The sequence below is a fragment of the Acomys minous genome (genome assembly GCF_964271855.1).
Source record: "Acomys minous genome assembly, chromosome: 13".
NCBI lineage: Eukaryota > Metazoa > Chordata > Mammalia > Rodentia > Muridae > Acomys > Acomys minous.
The window spans coordinates 19548750-19566548 of NC_140495.1; the positions used below are offsets into that span (position 1 = coordinate 19548750).

The following is a 17799-nucleotide window of genomic DNA, read 5'->3' on the forward strand; positions in this document are numbered from 1 at the left end:
GTTACGTTTTCTTTCAGCTGAGAAGTGTGCACATTATCCTGGGGAGGGAAGAATACTTTCCACACCCAGGACGAGCGCAGCCTTTGTTGCATAGCTCTATTTCCATATCTGCACACCACTGTCTGTTGCCCTGGTGCCATTAGGGATCGCCAAAGCCCAGATGTTCTGCACATTGAGGATGATGAACACATCTGTAAGTCAGTGTTGGGCCTCGGCATACTCAGCATGGCATACCTCTCCCCTCGGGCAATCTCAGTTAAAGGACAAGTAGAATTATTCCCATCCCTTCCTCCATAGCAAATGGAGCAGTGAGAGTCATTCCTCGGGTTTCACAGCCTTGGAGAAGTTCATGAGCACAACAGTTAACGTCTTGTGTTTCCCCCCCCCCCCTGGGAAATCTGGCTCAACACCAATCTTGTCCTGTTTGCTTCTGTCTGACCCGCATGGGCCCCTCCGTCCACTTTTCCTGTTCTTCGTTCCCTCTAGATTACTGTGGCGCTTTACAAACCCACTTTGCATGCCTACGTCAGAACCCTCTACTTCATGAAGATTGTGTCCCATCACCAAGACCACTAAGGCTCCGTACCAGTCCCAAGGCCCCTACTGGCTTTTCCTCTTCCTTGTCTCTCCAGTGAGCACAGCCCTGTCTGGCCTGGTTAAATTAAAGATCAAGCTACTTCTCTCATGCCCAGTTCCTCTACTGCTGTTTTTATCTCATTCTGTTTCTCCTTACAGGGGTTCCAAGTGTCTGGACCCCAGAATGGGCTATTTAGCACAGATCTATTCTGTTTCCTTTATGCCCCCTGAATAGACAACAACTCCTTACCTACTTCTGCCAAACTGGAAACCAGCATGGGTCAGCCTCCCACATACCCTTTGCCCTTGGACATTTCTACTTTACAGAGCCAATTCCTTCTTTACAGACATCCCAGTCTTCTCCCCCATAGCTGGGGCCACACAGCTACCCCTAGAGCCAGGAGGCTTGTCTGCCCAGGCCACATGGAAAAGATGGACACCCTGAGATTTCCACCCTCGTTCATCTTTGATTTTTCTCAGCCCCTGTTCTGGCTCCAGGTGTCACGTGACTTTCCCTACGGATACAGAGGTGTCTACTCAGCCCACATTGGCACCACAAACCAAAGAAACGGCTGCCATCTAAACCCAACCTGGCGAACCAATGAGTCTATTGAGGTTGCTTGCAGGAGCACAAGCCACTCGTAAAAGGCTACACTGCTGAAGAATCCCAATTCCACATCTTGTCCACCTTTAGCCACCTGTGTAGCCTAGCACCTCCCACCAAGGCCAAATGTAAGTTGGGAACAGTAGTGAGTGGTGACCAAATTCTCAGGTGAGAGTCGTGTGACCCTTCCCTTCTTCTATGGTATGAGCAGCCTCATAACCATCACCACAGACCTAGGTGTCACAGCTGTAATTTTCTGCTGATTTCATGCCTATGACTTCACGTCAACATCCTCTGTAAGTCACCTTTATGTTGGCTGATAGTCATTCAGTGCCCAGAGGATTTCACAACAACAAAGTGATGGTATACAGGCACTATCACTGTAAGCAGAGATGCCCGTAAATTGAAATTAAACATGAGAGGTAGAGAACAGAGGCAAGGGTCTATGTTGGGGTGATACCACCTCCTTAGTGAACATGTCTGTGGAGCATCCGTCCCACTCATGAGGCGGCGGTATGGACTGAGCTCAGTAAGTCTTGTATTTTTATTACCTACCTCCACATTGTCCTTTCTTGTTCCTCATATCTTTATTGGTATATTTCCTCTTCCCAATTAGCGCCCTTTCTACTTTAATGTCCTTTTAAAATCAAGATTCCACAATAGAAGAAACTATAAGACTTGCCCTTCTGGGTCTCACTGTCTTGCTTATGTGATGGTCCTTTAATTTTCCTAAAAGTGACATGAGTCCTTTCTCTACCGCTAAGCATTACTCCCTTGTGGGTGTGTTCATATTTTGTTTACCCTTTCATCCACTGATGACCAGCTAGCCTGACTCCACATCTCATCTATTGTCAGTGATGCTGTGATAAACATGGGTCTGCAAGGATCTCTATTGTAAACTGATGCCTTTGGGTACATACCCAGAAGTGGTACCAAGGGATCATATGCTAGTCTTACCTTTAGTGTTCTGAGGAACATCCATGGACCAATTCATATTCTTACCAGCAGTGTAAAAGTTTTCGCGTATCCAGCCTCCACCCCCCCCCAACACTTACTAGAATGTTTTGTGGTTTCTTGACGATGGCCATTCTAACTAGGGTAAGATGAAATCTAAATATAGTAGTATACTCCTTTTATTAGCATAATATCAATTATACCTTAGCACGGGTTTGATTTACATTTTCCCAGGGGCTAAAATGGCTGGGCTTTTCTTTGCCACGTACTTGCTATTTTTAAATTAATGGGCAGCTATCTCTTCACTTGCTTGTTTATTGAACTATTTGCTCTTTTGGTGTTTAATTCTTTGTTTTTATTTTTTGCTGATATTAACCTCCTGTTAGATGTATAGCTGGCAAAGCCCTGTCCCCTCCCCATTCTATAGGCTGTCTCCTCACTCCATTTTTATCCTTGGGATGCTCGGTCTTCCTTAGCTTGGCAGGACCTGAATCACCTTGGAAACACACTTACGGATGTGGCTACAGGAGCCTTGCTAGAGAGGTTTAATTGATCAGACCCAACTTGAATGTGGATGGCACCGCCCCATGGACTAGACTAAAAATGGGACTCCAATCACTAGATTGGAATAAAAATGAAAAAAAAAAAAACAGTGACATACCAGTCCCCATCTCTCTCATGGCTCAACTGTGGATGCAGTAGGAGCAGCTGTCATCCTGTGACACACAGAGAGGAGCCACTTGCCACCATCCCTCCCCCAATGGACTGTATCTCTTCAAACTGTAAGCCACAGCCAGTCCTTCTTTCTTAAGTCGCTGCTGCCAGGTGTTCTGTCACTTCTGTCTCGTGTAACAACGTCACACTTGTCTGTCCGTGGTTATTTCCTGAGCTATACTTGGAGTGCTATTCAGAAATCCATTGCCTATCTGTTTCTCAGTGTTTCTTCTGTATTTTCCCTCGATCTTTCGGGTCTTATATTTAGGATGTGGGTCGTCTGGCTTGAGTTGATTTGGGGGCAGGGTGGGAGATGGTTTCATTATTTCACATACAGTTCGCCCGGCACCATGAAAAAGCCTCGATTTTGGCACCATTGTCAAGTATCAGATTGATCAAGCCCTTTCCCTCACAACAGCCAAATCCATCCCTCGGTGTACAGTCTTCTCTGGACTCATGTCCCAATTTGTGGCCTCACTGAGAGCCAAAGGCAGAATGTGGGCCTCACCAATGGAAACACATCCATTTGGCAGGAGCCCTGAGGAAAACAAGACCATAAACCCACAGTAGAAAATGACCGCATGAATGTCAAGTCTCCCCTGGCCTGGGACAAGCCTCTGGAAGCAGGGCCTTCGGGGGGCCCACCCTCTTGTCAGGTGCCTCCTGCTTCTGCAGTTCCCTCTCAGTTTCTTACCCTCTGCAGCCTGGCTGCCCCATAGTCAGTCTGTGCTGAACACAGAACCAACCAGGAATCAGAAGCAAGCTCGTCCTTTGAGGTCACGTTTTACTAATGCAAATTAGTCTTGCCAAGGGCAGACAGTCTTCCATTCCATTTGTTCTTGGCTTGCTTTAAATCAAAAGGGTGTAGAGAGCAGGGGAGCAAGGCAGCCAGAGGGCAGAGTTTCCAGAAAAAGGCACATCCCAAGGACCTAAGCAAGATGGGACAGGGATTCGCTACAGGGCACTTGCCTGTTTCTATGTCCGATTTTTCTAAGGGCCACTGCCATAGGCTCCCCAGTCCTGCCCCACCCTGGCACACAGCTCTCTTCTCTATCAAAACCAGAAACTAGTTCTGAACTCCCGGAGGACAGAACCACCTAGAGTTTGCTGGGCCTCTAACTCAATCTGCTAAGAACTGAGGTGTTTATTGCTTGGGTCTCTGGGTATCATTGATGCTGTTGGCACCCACACTTAGAAGCATTCCCATGAGGCTGGAGAGATGGCTCAGAGGTTAAGAGCACTGATTGCTCTTCCAGAGGTCCTGAGTTCAATTCCCAGTAACCACATGGTGGCTCACAACCATCTGTAATGAGATTTGGTGCCCTCTCCTGGCCTGCAGGTGTACATGCAGGCAGAACACTGTATACATAATAATAAATAAATAAGTCTTTTTTTTTTTAAAGCATTCCCATGACAGACTATCAACCACTGTCACGGTGTTTATTATATACTGCCTTTTTATTTGTAAAGCAGAGACTTAGACCAACACCAACCAATAGAAACGCCATACAAACCACAATATTATTTTAAACTATACATGATAAGGAAGATTACTTTTCATGGTATATTTCAATTAATATGTACCAGTCTGCCCAGTGTGTTGTAGTCTCAGTGAGTAATTGGTACAGAATGTGAGGAAATGTTTGGCTTTCATTTTCATCTTTTAACTCTTCAAAATTGAAGAGGAATTTATATACATAGAATATAACTACACTGTGAGTGCTTAGTCCCATGCTGCTAGTGGCTGTCATACCGAGCAGTGTAGACTTTAATAACACCATGTACCAAGCTATAAATCTAGAGTGTTATAAATCACTTATATGTTGACTCTTCAGGTCCTCACAATAAGCCTGCAGTGAGGCACAGTTATCACTCTATGGCAGCAGTCAGTTTAAGTCACTTGGCAGCAGGAAGGAAGTCTAAACTAGTCACGGTGATCAGGGTCAGCCATGTTCCTGTAGCTCAGCCGCTGCTCCCCTGGAGGACAGAGAAGGAACAGCGTCCCTCTGTGTCACTCCACAACAGGTAATGCTTAGGTCATACGGCAAATGCCAACTGGCAAATGCCAACTGACAAGTGGGAAGAGATTTGTCCAAACTTATTCAAGGAGTATGACTAGGTGAGAGGACAGATTTTGGGGAAGTAGGTATCAATTAAGGACATTTCTGACTCAAGAAACCACCCATAACTAGGAAGTGGGGGCATCCAGCTTCAATTACGAGAGGACAGCCAACGGCCCATGTCTGATGCCTCAGCCTCAGTCTAAGGTTTGAGCCTTTCAGGGGTGTGTTTCAGCTTGGATCCCTGCTCTCTCGGGTTCAAGCAGAGCTTTTGTATGTATGCCAAGAGTGCAGGCAAGACAAGAGCGAGTCAGCCTCAAAGAGCCTGATTCTTGCAAGGTCCAGAGTCACCCACTTGTCATCTCCAAGGCCTGCTGATCTAACGAACCTTTGATCCAGCAGAGAGCTCACTGTGTGACACAATCAAGCATTATACTACAGAGGGGGGCACCTGTCAGCATCCGTAGCTAGAACAAAGAGAAGGGGAACAGAAAGCTGGAAACACACACACACACACACACACACACACACACACCTGGAGGTGTGCAGGAGTACATCTACCTTGGCTCAGACTTCTACTTTGTAACCCTGAACAAATCCTTAACTTCCCTGGACATTAGTTTTAGGGAAAGCAGCACCCACCGCACAAAATGTCATGACTACTATATGAATTAAGAGTAAACACCAAGCGCTGCGCGTTCCTGTTCAGAGCACAGTATACCATAACCTACTTCCCACACACGTGGGGACTTACCCTTCTCAGCAAATACTAACACTTTCCCTGCCAGTATACGGTTCCTTGCCCATGGCAGGCACCGAGGTAATGTGCATCATGGCTGAAATTAGGGTGGCTTAGCTGGGAGGCAGAGAGCCCCTCCCTCCCCTCAGCCTGGTGCTCCATGCACGGTGCTGACTGCCTGAATAAAGAAACGAGCACATGGGGAGGCAGGTGAGAATAAGAGCACTTGGGTGTCTCTGCTCCCAGGAAGCCTTCCTGGGTTCCCTCCAGCTTTTATGGGCTCCACTCAGAGTCGCCCCGAATTGCAGTCAGACGTCCTGAATTACTCCACCATCTCCCATTGCTCCCCCTCACTCTAGGTGTGTTCTTGTCTCTTCAGTGCGACCTAGGCACGGCGACTTATTACTGTTTCCACCAGAAGTGACCTCCAAGTCCACCTGGAATATTTCAGCTACCCAAACCCACAGATTTATAGTCCATACGGAAACGTGTGAAATGTGGGAGATTGGAACCTCTGTGATTATGTGGGAGATAATGTCCTATGATTTTTGTGAAATTGAGACAAATAGTGAAAGTGCTGACCATGGTGCTAGTGCACAGTAAGTGCTCCACAAATGGAAATGTAGCATTAGCAGTGGCATCCGTGTTGGTCATCGTGACGGCTTGGGAAGGGTTAGTAAAAGGGGCAGGGTGGGGCGGGGATGGAATCTTTAATTTCCACCCGTGCACAACAAGGAAGACTGGGTTTCTGAATTCAGTTGTAGAATCCAGCTCGTGCCCAAGACAGAAATTAGACCGCGGGGTGTGGGTGTCCTGCCTGGAAGTGGGATGGCGTCACAGGGAAACACAGCTGTGTTGACAGAGCAGCTTTGTTCCAGACAAACTGTAGCAGGCGGTGAACCTTCAGCAAGTGTGGCAGGCAGGGCCAGACAGCCTGACAGAGCCATGTGACAATGCCAAGTGACACTCAGGAGAAGCCTGGGAGGCTCCGGAGCTGGCAGATACCAGAGGAAGCAAGCCCTGAACCTTCCTGAGGCCAGCATCCCTCCAACTGCTCCTTCCCCCCGCGCCCCCCCCCCGGGACTGCCACCAGCCCCATCCGCTGCCACCCTTCTCAGGTCTTCAGCATGCATTTTGGTGAGAAGCGGCAGGGGTGGTGAGCGATGCCACTAACACACCGCAGGCCCAGTGTGTGAGTAAGTTACACAAATGTTCCTGTGTTCGCCTTAGGGAAGAGATTCTTGGCTTTGTGTCTCTTCCCACGCCTTCTGTGTTTGGAGGACACAAATGCTGGAGGCTCAGGTCAGGTCAGTCAGGATAGTTCATACTATAGATCTAAGGTTCTGCAACATGGAGACAGAGACATAGGGAAATGTGAGACACACAAGTCGTGGATGTGGGCTTCTCAAGAGAGTCATACTTTAAAATCTCTTTTCAGTTTGTGTCTGTGTGTGTGTGTGTGTGTGTGTGTGTGTGTGTGTGTGTATGTGTGTACACATACATGAGTATTCCATGGAGCATGTGTGGGATCAGAGGCAAGCTTGTGGGAGTTTGCTCCCTCATTCCAAAGGATGTAATTTTCAAGAGGATTACAGGCTAAGCAGAGTTTTAAAAGTGAGTAGAGATTAAAATGTAAGTAGAAAATTGGGCTAGGGAGATGGCTCAGTAAGTAAGCATGAAGATCTCGCTTGAGTTCAAAGCCCCAGACCCCACATAAAAGCCAGACCCATAGGGTAAGCATCTACAATCTGAGAGTCCCTGCCAGGAGACAGAAGATGGATCCCAGAAGCTCACAGGCCAATGAACCTGGCATACACAGGGCTAGGGAGACAGACAAGGTAGAGGGCAAACACCCACACCCAAGGTTGCCCTCTGACCTCTACATGCACACTGTGGCATGCATTCACATACACGAATACACACGCACACACAAATACTAAGCATGAACTATATGAGCTAGTTTACTGTCCGTCTCATTGTATGATACTATAAAGAAGTTTTATTTTTTTATTTTTTTAAAGATTTATTTATTTTATATACAGTGTTCTGCCTGAATGCCATAAGAGGGCACCAGATCTCATAGATGGTTGTGAGCTACCATGTGGTTGCTGGGAATTGAACTCAGGACCTCTAGAAGAGCAGACGGTGGTGCTCTTAGCCACTGAGCCATCCATCTCTCCAGCCCCATAGGGAAGTTTTATAAGGTGCGCTATCTAGATCCGCAGATCTTGAGTGCTGATACAGTTAAACTCAAAGCCACGAAGCAGACGCTCCTAAGTAAAGCATCTTACTGCTTTCACTATCCTTGTTTGGGGTGTCTTTAGGGTTTCTATAGCTGTGATAACACCATGGCCAAAAGCAACATGAGGAGGAAAGGCTTTTAGTTCAGCTGTGGTTCCACATCACCGAGGGAGGTCATAAGAGGTGCTCACACAGGCCAGGAACCTGGAGGCAAGAACTGGCTGCAGACAGCAACGTTGCTTATTGGCTTGGTCTCCATGGCCTGCTGAGCCTGCTTTTCTAAAGCACCTAGGATTACCTGCCCTGAGGTAGCAGCACCCACAGTGAGCTGGACCCTCCCCCATCAATCAAGAAAATGTCCCACGGGCTTGTCCACAGGCCAGTCTGGCAAGGGTGCTCTCTCAACTGTCTCTACCTTGTATTGCAATGACGTGAAAGCAGGAAGCACAGAACGCGCACACTTGCACTGAGAGTAACACTGATGGTACCGATACATCTGAATTGCAGTTTCTTGACTCTCAGCCAACATGCAACAAAAACTAGATGTAGGCTGAGGAGCTTCCCTCTTTCCAAATCCATTTAATTTTCCCTGTCTTTTTACCCTGCCTTGTTTTGGACACATCCCATATACCTGTTCCTTGCATTTTGGGGGAGGAGACCCTTCCTAGAGTTACCTTGTCAGCTTTCCATACCCCCTCCCCAAAAAGATCAAAAAATGGTACAGGTCCTGAGGCATCAAAGCCTCAGTTCAGAATATGAGTGCCCTGTTGTTGACGTTGGGCCCTGTATGTGGGTATCGGTTCTTCCTTCTTTCCTGATATGCAGAAAGCATTCCAGCTAGACACAATTGTCTTTACAGTGTCTCTGCAGTGTTGGGAAAAACGGGGCTTACCTTCTTTTGCCCAAGGCTCACAGTTCGTACATGTACCCCAAGCTATTACAGTGAGAGTGGGAACAGGGTACCCCAAAGCTCTGAACTGGACCGTACTATTTTTATGCCAGGAAATGAGATGCCTTTACTTTGTTGGGACAAAGTGATACATATAGATGCATCAAAAGTCTTGGGATCTTGACCCCCCCCCCCTTTCTAGAAGCCAGCGATAGGTCAGGGACGGTTCTCAGCCCCGCCTTCCATCTGGCTGACATGAGACCTCAGGGTACCAAGAGAGTTGGTCACAAACCTTTCTCCTAGAACCCAGCAAGTCCTGGCTGGCTGTCCCTCACCCACCATTTTCAGTATGTCTCTTTGAGAATACTTTTGAATTTTTATATCAAAGCTGGGAAGATGAGTGAGGTTCCTAGATCGTTGTACCCAGTCTCCCAAGACACCAAACAGTACCTGGAAGGCCAGTGACATGGTAGTGAAAGAACTTCCTAAGGGTGCGAAAGACAAGAGTTTGTTGAAATACACTGCAAGAAGGCAGCAGGCGAGTTGCCAATGAGGCATCCATTACAGCTGAGAGGCAGATAGACATCTTTCATGAAGTCAGGAGGTACTTGATTTTATCTTGTAAGACATCTGTGTAGGTTCTATGTCTAAATAGAAGTGGGCATCTTCCTATCTTAGTACATTCTCAGTTTTATAGTAGACTTTTTTCCCCCTTGAAACTGACATTGGGTATAGTACCACAGTTCATCAGGAGTTAGGCTGCAGCCAGCTGTCTGTGTAAGGCGTCATGGGTCACTGGGGTCAAGGTCCTCATAGGCACGGTCCGGCACGTTCCCCTTGATTCTGCCTAATATTCTTTTTCCACTTCAGGGGCCCACCCAGAACCCCACAGCCGCACTCATTCTTCATGACTCTCAGGCTCCTCTGAGACATGATTGGTTTGTGACTAGTGTGTTTGTGTGTGTGTGTGTACATGCGTGCGTGTGGATGAGACACATGTGTGAACATCGGAGGACAACTTTATGGAGCTGGACTTGGTTCTCCCCTTTCTGTGTGTCACAGGGATGGGGCTCAGGTCCTCAGGATTGCATGGTGAGTACTGTAGCCACCCACCGTGCCTTGACAGTTCTGAGGAGTGTTGGCCAGAAATCTGTAAAGTGTTCCTCAACTTAGGACTTTTCTGAGTTTTGTTTTGTTTTGTTTTGTTTTGTTTTATAAATCACAGCGTGCTCGACGACTTCTAAGGAGGCAGGATGCTGACACAAGGTGCCACTTGTATATCACCATATAAACTGTCATTGTGACCCTAGTGTGGCCAGCGTTGACTGCTCCCTGGCCCAAAGCACTCAAGCTCTGCGCTCTGTAAGACAGGAAACATTTTCTTTAAATTCCTGCTGTTTTTGTCGGGGTGGGAGAGTTGGGACAAGGCTTCTCCATGTAACCCTGGCTGTCCTGGAATGCCCACAGCAGACCAGGCTGGTCTTGAACTTAGAAATACACCTCCCTCTACCTCCCAAGTGCTGGGATTGACTAGCTTGGAAATTTATACTTTCCTCATGGTGAAGACACTTAATTTTTAAAAATATTTACATTTGAGATAGTTTCCCCATGTAACCTGGACTGGCCTTGGCCTTGCAACCACTTTGTTTCTGAGCCTGTGGAGTGCTGAGATTAAGGGGGAGCACAAGCACCCCCCAGGATTTGAACCCTTCTTTTTGGCTCTTTTGAAATGGGAAGCACATGCCAGCCACTATAGTCACATGCTGCACAGTAGCTTTTCCCCAGGGCATTTTCTGCTTAACTGAAACTCTTTGACCACTTCCTCCCAGCTGACACCACCTTGGCCTCTCCAGCATTTTCAGGAAGCCCCTTCTGCTAACTGGGCAGAGTTGGAGGCTGGCAGGACTTGTTTTCTCTCCTCTGATGACAAGATGTTCCCTGACATTGATGCCCCCATTGTCTTACTCAAGGCTGCCTTGACCTTTTCATCCATCTAATTCCAACTCTCGCTGTCTGGGGAGTCTTCCCGGGTCCCTTCACCTGCTGGCGCATGCCCCCCAGGCTGACTTTACTCCCTTCTAGAACAGAGCCTGTGCAGCCACGCCTTCAGTTGCCTCCAGCTTTACGCTGCCCTATGCAATGGGGACTTTGTGACACTCCTACTGCATGCTTGTCCTCTTCTTCTTTGTGGGGGAGAAGCTGTTATCTGTCACAGAAATCCCAGTGCTATAGAAAGAGGCAGGCAGGCAGGCCTTTAAAGCCTGTTTCTTCACACGCCCACCCCCTGTTGGAACCGAGGATGATCACTTTATACCACGAGGGGGTGGTGTTTCACTCACTGCTGCTCCTAGCAAACCACTCTGAAGCTCAGGACCGAAACTGTATTCATCCCTCATTCCATTCATAAAACTGGAGTTTGAAAAACAGGGCCATTTGTCTGCCAAAGATGTAAGCTTGGCTAAGGCGATGACACCCACTTCCGCGTTGACCCCGGTTAGCTAGGAGCTCACTAGCGCCGATGGCCAGGGTTCTGCCTCGATTTCCCTTCCGTGTGGTCCCTCTTTTCGGTGCTGCTCAGGTTTCCAGACAGCGTGCTCACCGACTTCTAAGAGTAAGTAGCCCAAGAATGCAAGAAAGACACCAGAGCCTCACGTCTAGTCTCGATGTCCTTCGGCCATTCATTCAGTCACTGGTCCCACCATACTCAGGGGAGGGAACAAAGGTGACCTCAGTGGGCGTGCCAGAGCCACTTTGAAGAAGAACAAGTGAGTTTAAATGTGCTCTTATAGTCGCACATGGGAAACAGAAATTCCACTGCAGACCGGGATGTCAGAGGGTCACATTCTTCAGCAGATACTCACTGTAGCTCAGGCTGAACCTGACACCGGTCTGACCCTGGTGCTTTAGACAGAACACAGATAGGAAGTAGACCAAGCCTTGGCTGCTTCCATTATTAGAGAGATGACCCCAGTGATTACAAGCTCTCCCACCCCCACCCTACCCCCAGGATGTTCCCAGGAAAGTCTTCGAGGCTAAGGAGCATCCTAAAGTAGAAAATGTTTAGGTTAAGTCGGAGTAACTATGACAGATTAACCGAAGGTGGCGATAAAAGGCTGTGGAGTTTCCTGCATGGGGCTGCATTTGGGAGCATAGGGTTTAAGATTATGGTCGTCAATAACAATGGTTATATTCTCAATCATAATAATCCGGTTGTCTTTATCTGACATTCCTCTGCTCATGTAAGACATTTTCCTGAATCAAAAATGCCTCAGACTTGAGGATCTCGTGAGCATCTGGGATCAAAGATGCCTAGGCTTTTATCCTGAACTGCTGTGTGGCACCATGTGGACCTTAGACAAATGGTTTAACCATAAGATAGCTTGGAAATGATGGTGGTGGGTAACACAGCCTACAAATTTATCATGCTTGTCTGTTTCTTGTTCCAAGAAAAAGGGCTATGTTCTCTCTCTCCCTCTCCCTCTCCCCCTCCCCCTCCCCCTCCCCCTCCCTCTCCCCCCCTCCCCCTCCCCCCCCCCCCTCTCTCTCTCTCTCTCTGTGTGTGTGTGTTCAGGCGGAGCCAGGAAAGAGAAACAAGGGAAGGCATGAACATGCGGCTGTGAGCACACACATGTGCATGCATGCTCACATGTGCACTACATGTTTGGCTAGAGAGCTGTTTTATCTGTCAGCCTCCCAGCGCTACAGCACAAGATAAACTCACATTGGCCAGAGGCCACAGGTGTGTCGGGGCACGCAGGCCAGACTCACGTGGTTCTCTTGCTTGCCTGTGATCTAGAGACTGTGCTCTGGGAAGCAGTTCCCTGCGGAGTCATGGACCTCATCAGTCCAGCTGTTGAACCCGTGATCTCTGGACATGTCTGGACCCCACCAGGTGACGGCCCCACTTAGCTCAGATGACTGAGCTGAGTCAGTCCTTCAGCTCCGTGAGGGAGCTGATGGAGAGGGGAAGTGATAAAGACTTACAGTGTGCCATAAGCTCTTTAGTCAAGGTCAAGAGGCCTGGGTGGCTTCTTCAGAGCAGTGACCCCTGAACTCAATGGTGCCTGTTAAATTTGTAAGTAAAAACCATCTTCCAAAGAACTAGAGTTTACGCGTGGTCTTTAAAATAAAATGAGCTATTGGAGTTCAAAGGGCAGAGCACACTAGACTTCTGGAAGCACACTGAGTGTGAAAAGGGAGTTGGGAATATCAGTGGGAGTAGCCAGGAAGTGTGTTGGCTGAGTTGCTTCCCCATCTAGCCCTGTGTAGCTGTGGGAAACTGTAAGACCTTTTACTCTGGGGGTCTTCGCCTTCTCATGTCAGATGAAGGGATTAAATGCCCATGGTCCAGACATCCTTCCCTCACCCCATTAGAAGAAAATCTTGGAATTAGGAAGTTCATTTCTAGGCAGGGTTTTAGGTCACTGCCCATAAAGCAAACAGCTTCTCTGTGGCCTGAGGCACATCAAATGCAGACTCTAACTATCCTCATGTCCCAGTAAACTTTGGGCTGCCCCAACATAAAACGGCCAGGCAATTTACAGTTTCCTCAGCATTCTGGAGTGTGAGAAGTCCAAAGTCAAGAGTTGACAGCCAGGAGAGTGTCATGCCTTGCCATCCCATGGGAGAAGAGCAAGAGGAGAGGGGAAGAGAGGGCCCAATATACTGTTGTTGTTTTTAACATTTATTTATTATTATGTATACAGTGCTCCGCCTGCATGTACATCTGCAGGCCAGAAGAGGGCACCAGATCACAGTATAGATGGTTGTGAGCCACCATGTGGTTGCTGGGAATTGAACTCAGGACCTCTGGAAGAACAGTCAGTGCTCTTAACTGCTGAGCCATCTCTCCAGTGGCCACAACATACTGTTTTAAAAGGATCCCATGCCCTCAAAAATTACATGACATCCTGAATGCTATAGCCTTGAGTCCCAAATTCCTCCTCTTAGGTCCAGCCTCCTAACACTGTAGCTTTGGAGGTCAATGACCCTTTAAACCATTTCACCACATGCTAGCTAAAAAATACGAAGTGCCCACCAGGTATGGTGGCACACACTTATAAATTCTGACAATCAGAAGGATTATAAGTTCAAGGCTAGGATGGGCTACATGATGAGAGACTGTCTCAAAAGAAATAAGAAAAATAAAAATGCTTGTAAAGAGGCTTAAAGCAAATATTTTGCTGTAGTTGTTTATCTTAGAGTTGACTGGGCTCAGTTGGGCAGCACCCATTTAGAACAGTGGTTCTCAACCTTCCTAACACTGTGACCCCGTAATGCAGTTCATGTTGTGGTGTCCCCAACCCTAAAATTATTTTCATTGCTGCTTCATAACTGTAATTTTGCTACTGTTATGAATCGCTGTGTAAATATTTTTTGAGGCAGAAGCTTGCCGAAGGGGTTGCAACCCACGGGTTGAGAACCACTGATTTACAGTCTCCGTTGTGGTGTGGTCCAATGCTGGCCCAGGACAGGGTCATCCAGGACAGGGCCATCTAGGACAGAGCCATCCTGCAAGCTACTTCACTGTCACAGTTGGCGCCTGGAGCAGCAGGGACTCCTCAGGAATTCCTGTCACACCCCACATGCTTCTTCCTTTGAGGAAGCTACATTTCTAACACAAGGCTGACTCTGTCCCCAAGAGAAATACAGAAGCTATGAGGTGCCCTCTGCTATGACTTGGAAAGGCAGAATAGTCACAAATGCCCATCTGAGCTCAAAGGGAAAGGAAGTAGATGCCACCTTTTAGAGGAAACAGACTTTATCAGAACCTGCAAACTTGACTTAGCCACATCAAGCATTTGGCACAATCAAGCTGCCATCTTGCTCAGGGGTGGGACATAGCTCTGACTTCCTGTGGTTGCCTAAGATGGGATTAAAAGGTCAATAGACAGAATACCATTATCAGCTGGATATGGAGGAAGAATCTACTTACGATATTTTAAATAATAAGAAAATCAAATGGAATTGTTTGTATGACTTATCAGTATAACAAAAAAAATATGTATACAGACTTCTAAGCATACAATTTTATATGTAAGAGAGAAAAACTCGGCCTAGAAAATGAATTCCCAGAGATGGTAAATCGTAGCCTTTGACCATGTGGAACATGGGGATGGAGGGTAGAGAAGAAAGGGGCCAGCAGAGAGGTTAAGGGTTGGGAGTGTAGCTCAGTGCTGGAGCCTGCCTCGCACGCCTAAGACTCTGGGCTCCGTCACCAGCACTGACAAAAACAAAAAGAGGATGCTAAATGAAAGTGGTTGAAAACATAGTCATTAGAGCCAGGCTTTGCCCAGTCCCAGCCCACCACTCCCCAGCTGTGTGTCCACCCACGGGGTCCACTAGCTTCCTTCTAGCAGTTGCAGCTGGGAGCTAATAAGTGCACCTTCTGTCCAAGAGGCCATATGGACAGATGTGGCTGCAAAGGTTTGCCCTTCCAGCAGCTTATGTCACATAGGAAATGCTCAGTCCTTTATTAGCCGCTTTGCTCATCACCAGTCCCTTCCTTGCCTGTGCCAGATGCAAATGTCAGTGCCCAATATGGACTGTGGGCAGTCAGCCAAGCACACAGGAGGGGGATGCCCTCTCCAGCCCCTAAAATGATGGCATGTGCATGGGAATTCCGAGGAGCAAGCCTTCCTGAGACATCTAGGCACCCATCAGTCTGTGGGCTCCCACTTCCCCCACCCCCCATCCCCCATACCTATCCTTATTCTGACACATTTTTGAATTTGGCTCTACATTTTAAGCATGTCAAGCTAGATCTTAGTTTTAGTGACTCTTACATATTTGGAATTAGCGGCTCCAGAGTCCATTATGCAAATCCATGCAAATGTTATGCAAAGAAGCAGTCGCCCCAGATTGTGGGGAGGGGGAGTGTGTAGACCAGTACAAAAGGCCTTGAATGACAATTTGCATGTTTTAGAGGAGCCCCTGGTTGAAGGCCTTGCACGTTCATTGTGACAGTACACATCGCATCCCTCGTTTGCTAACCTTTTGTGCTGAGGAGGAAGGGTGTAAGCTCTTGTCTCATTTCCATATTCAAGGTGACAGTAAGGTTGAAAGGAGTTGGACAGTTCAACCCTGTAGCTATCTTAGGATACAAATGAAAATTTTTATTTTTGAAATAATGGGCTGTGATCCAGGCTGTCTCTCCTGCTTGTGTGACCTTTCCTGGGGAGACACAAACAAATGCCTAGTCACCCCATTTCAGGCCATAGTAATGGACCAAAGAAATGATCCCACCCAAACCTAGCTTGATGACCTGAGGGTCAGGAACCCCCATGATTCTGAGCTCTAGCTCAGCTTAAATGACAGTTCTAGAAAGCTGAGGACAGTTCCAACAAAGTCTCCTCTGCACTTGAAGTCATTTGTTACTTATGTAACGCCCTCCCTCTCCCCCTCCCCCAAGGAACCATCACATGAGTTTTCCGAGTTTCATGAGCTCCCAGAGTCTTAGGATGCCAAGGCCATGTTTCAGATCAGAGCAAACAGCTACACCACGCTCCCCAACCAGCCAAACGCTGTTGAACAAGCCACACTGTGGTCACCTCTCCTCTATACAAAGAGCTTGGCTTAGTGAGCTGTAGGGCCCCTCACTATGATAAGCAAAGCTCAGAACCCCATGGCACCGAGGAGGAAACTTCTGCGTTTATAGCAGCAAAGATTGGGGTACCAGTAACTTAACAGCCTGTGTAGAAAGGAAAACAACTGACTAAGGCATCTGGTACCTGAAGAGCAGCAGCAGCACAGTGAGGACAAGCCCAGCTAGAAGCCACAGGAGCTCCAGTTGAGGGGTCTGCCTGGGGTGGTGAGCCCCTGCAGGCTCCTAAACAACTCCTGATGACATTGTCCCGGAGCTCAGGTGGCTGCCCTTCCCACTGTGTGCCTCGTCCCTGGGGTTAGCCACTTTTCTCCAAACTCTATGCTGTTCTTGACTCTGAAGCCAAAACAATATAATCTCCTTGGCTCTGACTGCCAGACACATTCTCTTCCCCAGCTCGGCAATCCTCTAAGACTCCCGCCCCTCCAGCAGCTACCGAATGGAGGTAGTCAGGACCTGCCAGCTGCTGGACTGAAGGCCTCCCTAGCTCAGCCTTGTGGTACCCAGGGGTGTGGAGAGTAGGGTGAGCACCCAATAAGCAGGGGTGGGAGTCTGGGGGAGTCTCCTTAAGGCGCCTAAAGTGAGGAGTTCCCAGTAAGGCTGAGGTGCATCCCAGCAGCCCACAGCTACCCTCGGATCAAGTTTTCCCTGTTCCACCAATCTCAACCCCCCTTGGCTGACCCTCAGATCACCTCCCAATGTAAACCACTCCCCACCCCCACCCCTTTCAGAAGAGATCTAATACAAAATGCCTGTATTCGGCTACTGTGACAAAATAGTTCTCTCTGAACGGCTTAAACCACAGATACTCATTTCCTCCAAGCTTCTGGAGGCTGGAAGTTCAAGATCAAATACCATAAATATCATGGTTGCATTCTTGTGGTGGTGGGCAGAATAGGGGGTTTGGGGAAGTGGGAGGGTTTACTCCTTTTCCTTGCATCACTGACAACACCTCCCCCCCTCTTGCCGCCCTGCCTTCACAAGAGGGTTCTGTGCCCCCGGTACTACCCTGTTGTCCCCTCTCTTCTTAGAAAGGCACCACCCGTGACCGCCCCAGTGATGCCGAGCTGCAGGGTGTGGGGTTGTGGGACCGGAATAAGAGCTGCGAACAGAGCAGAGCAAAGTGGCATAGGGTACCGCTGATGGGCCTCTGCCGCCCCTGCATGCGTCTCTGGTGGCAGTTAACTAGGAAAAGCATATGCTTTAGAGACAGCCCTGGTTGCACATGCTTCTGCGGCTGTGTGACTTCACACATGTTCCCCTGTCTCCCTGGCCTCTCATTTGCCACCCTGTCAGGCAGTTGCTAGGTTGAAAGCGAGCGTGATTGCAGGATTGACTTGAATGAGCAGAAAGCAGCGCCAGTGTGTGGGCTGACTCGTGAATGGAAGTGTGGAAAACTGGCTTGCTTAGGGTAGCCAG

At 48.2% G+C, this 17799-nt stretch overlaps 1 protein-coding gene and 1 long non-coding RNA gene across 10 annotated transcripts in view; one reads left to right on the plus strand and one right to left on the minus strand.

Annotated features, from left to right (window-relative positions):
* Positions 1-17799, plus strand: part of TMEM108 (transmembrane protein 108) — a 292079-nt gene that overhangs the window by 256992 nt on the left and 17288 nt on the right. The window lies entirely within an intron of this gene.
* The window catches only part of LOC311581870, a 53358-nt gene that overhangs the window by 8075 nt on the left and 27484 nt on the right, over positions 1-17799 (minus strand). Inside the window, exon 4 of one of the 4 annotated variants that reach the window (XR_014773904.1) lies at positions 6735-6990. The exons of the other annotated variants lie outside the window; for them this stretch is intronic. This is a non-coding gene — a long non-coding RNA (uncharacterized lncRNA). Of the gene's footprint in view, positions 1-6734; positions 6991-17799 lie in introns of those variants that run through there. 4 annotated transcript variants of the gene reach the window in all.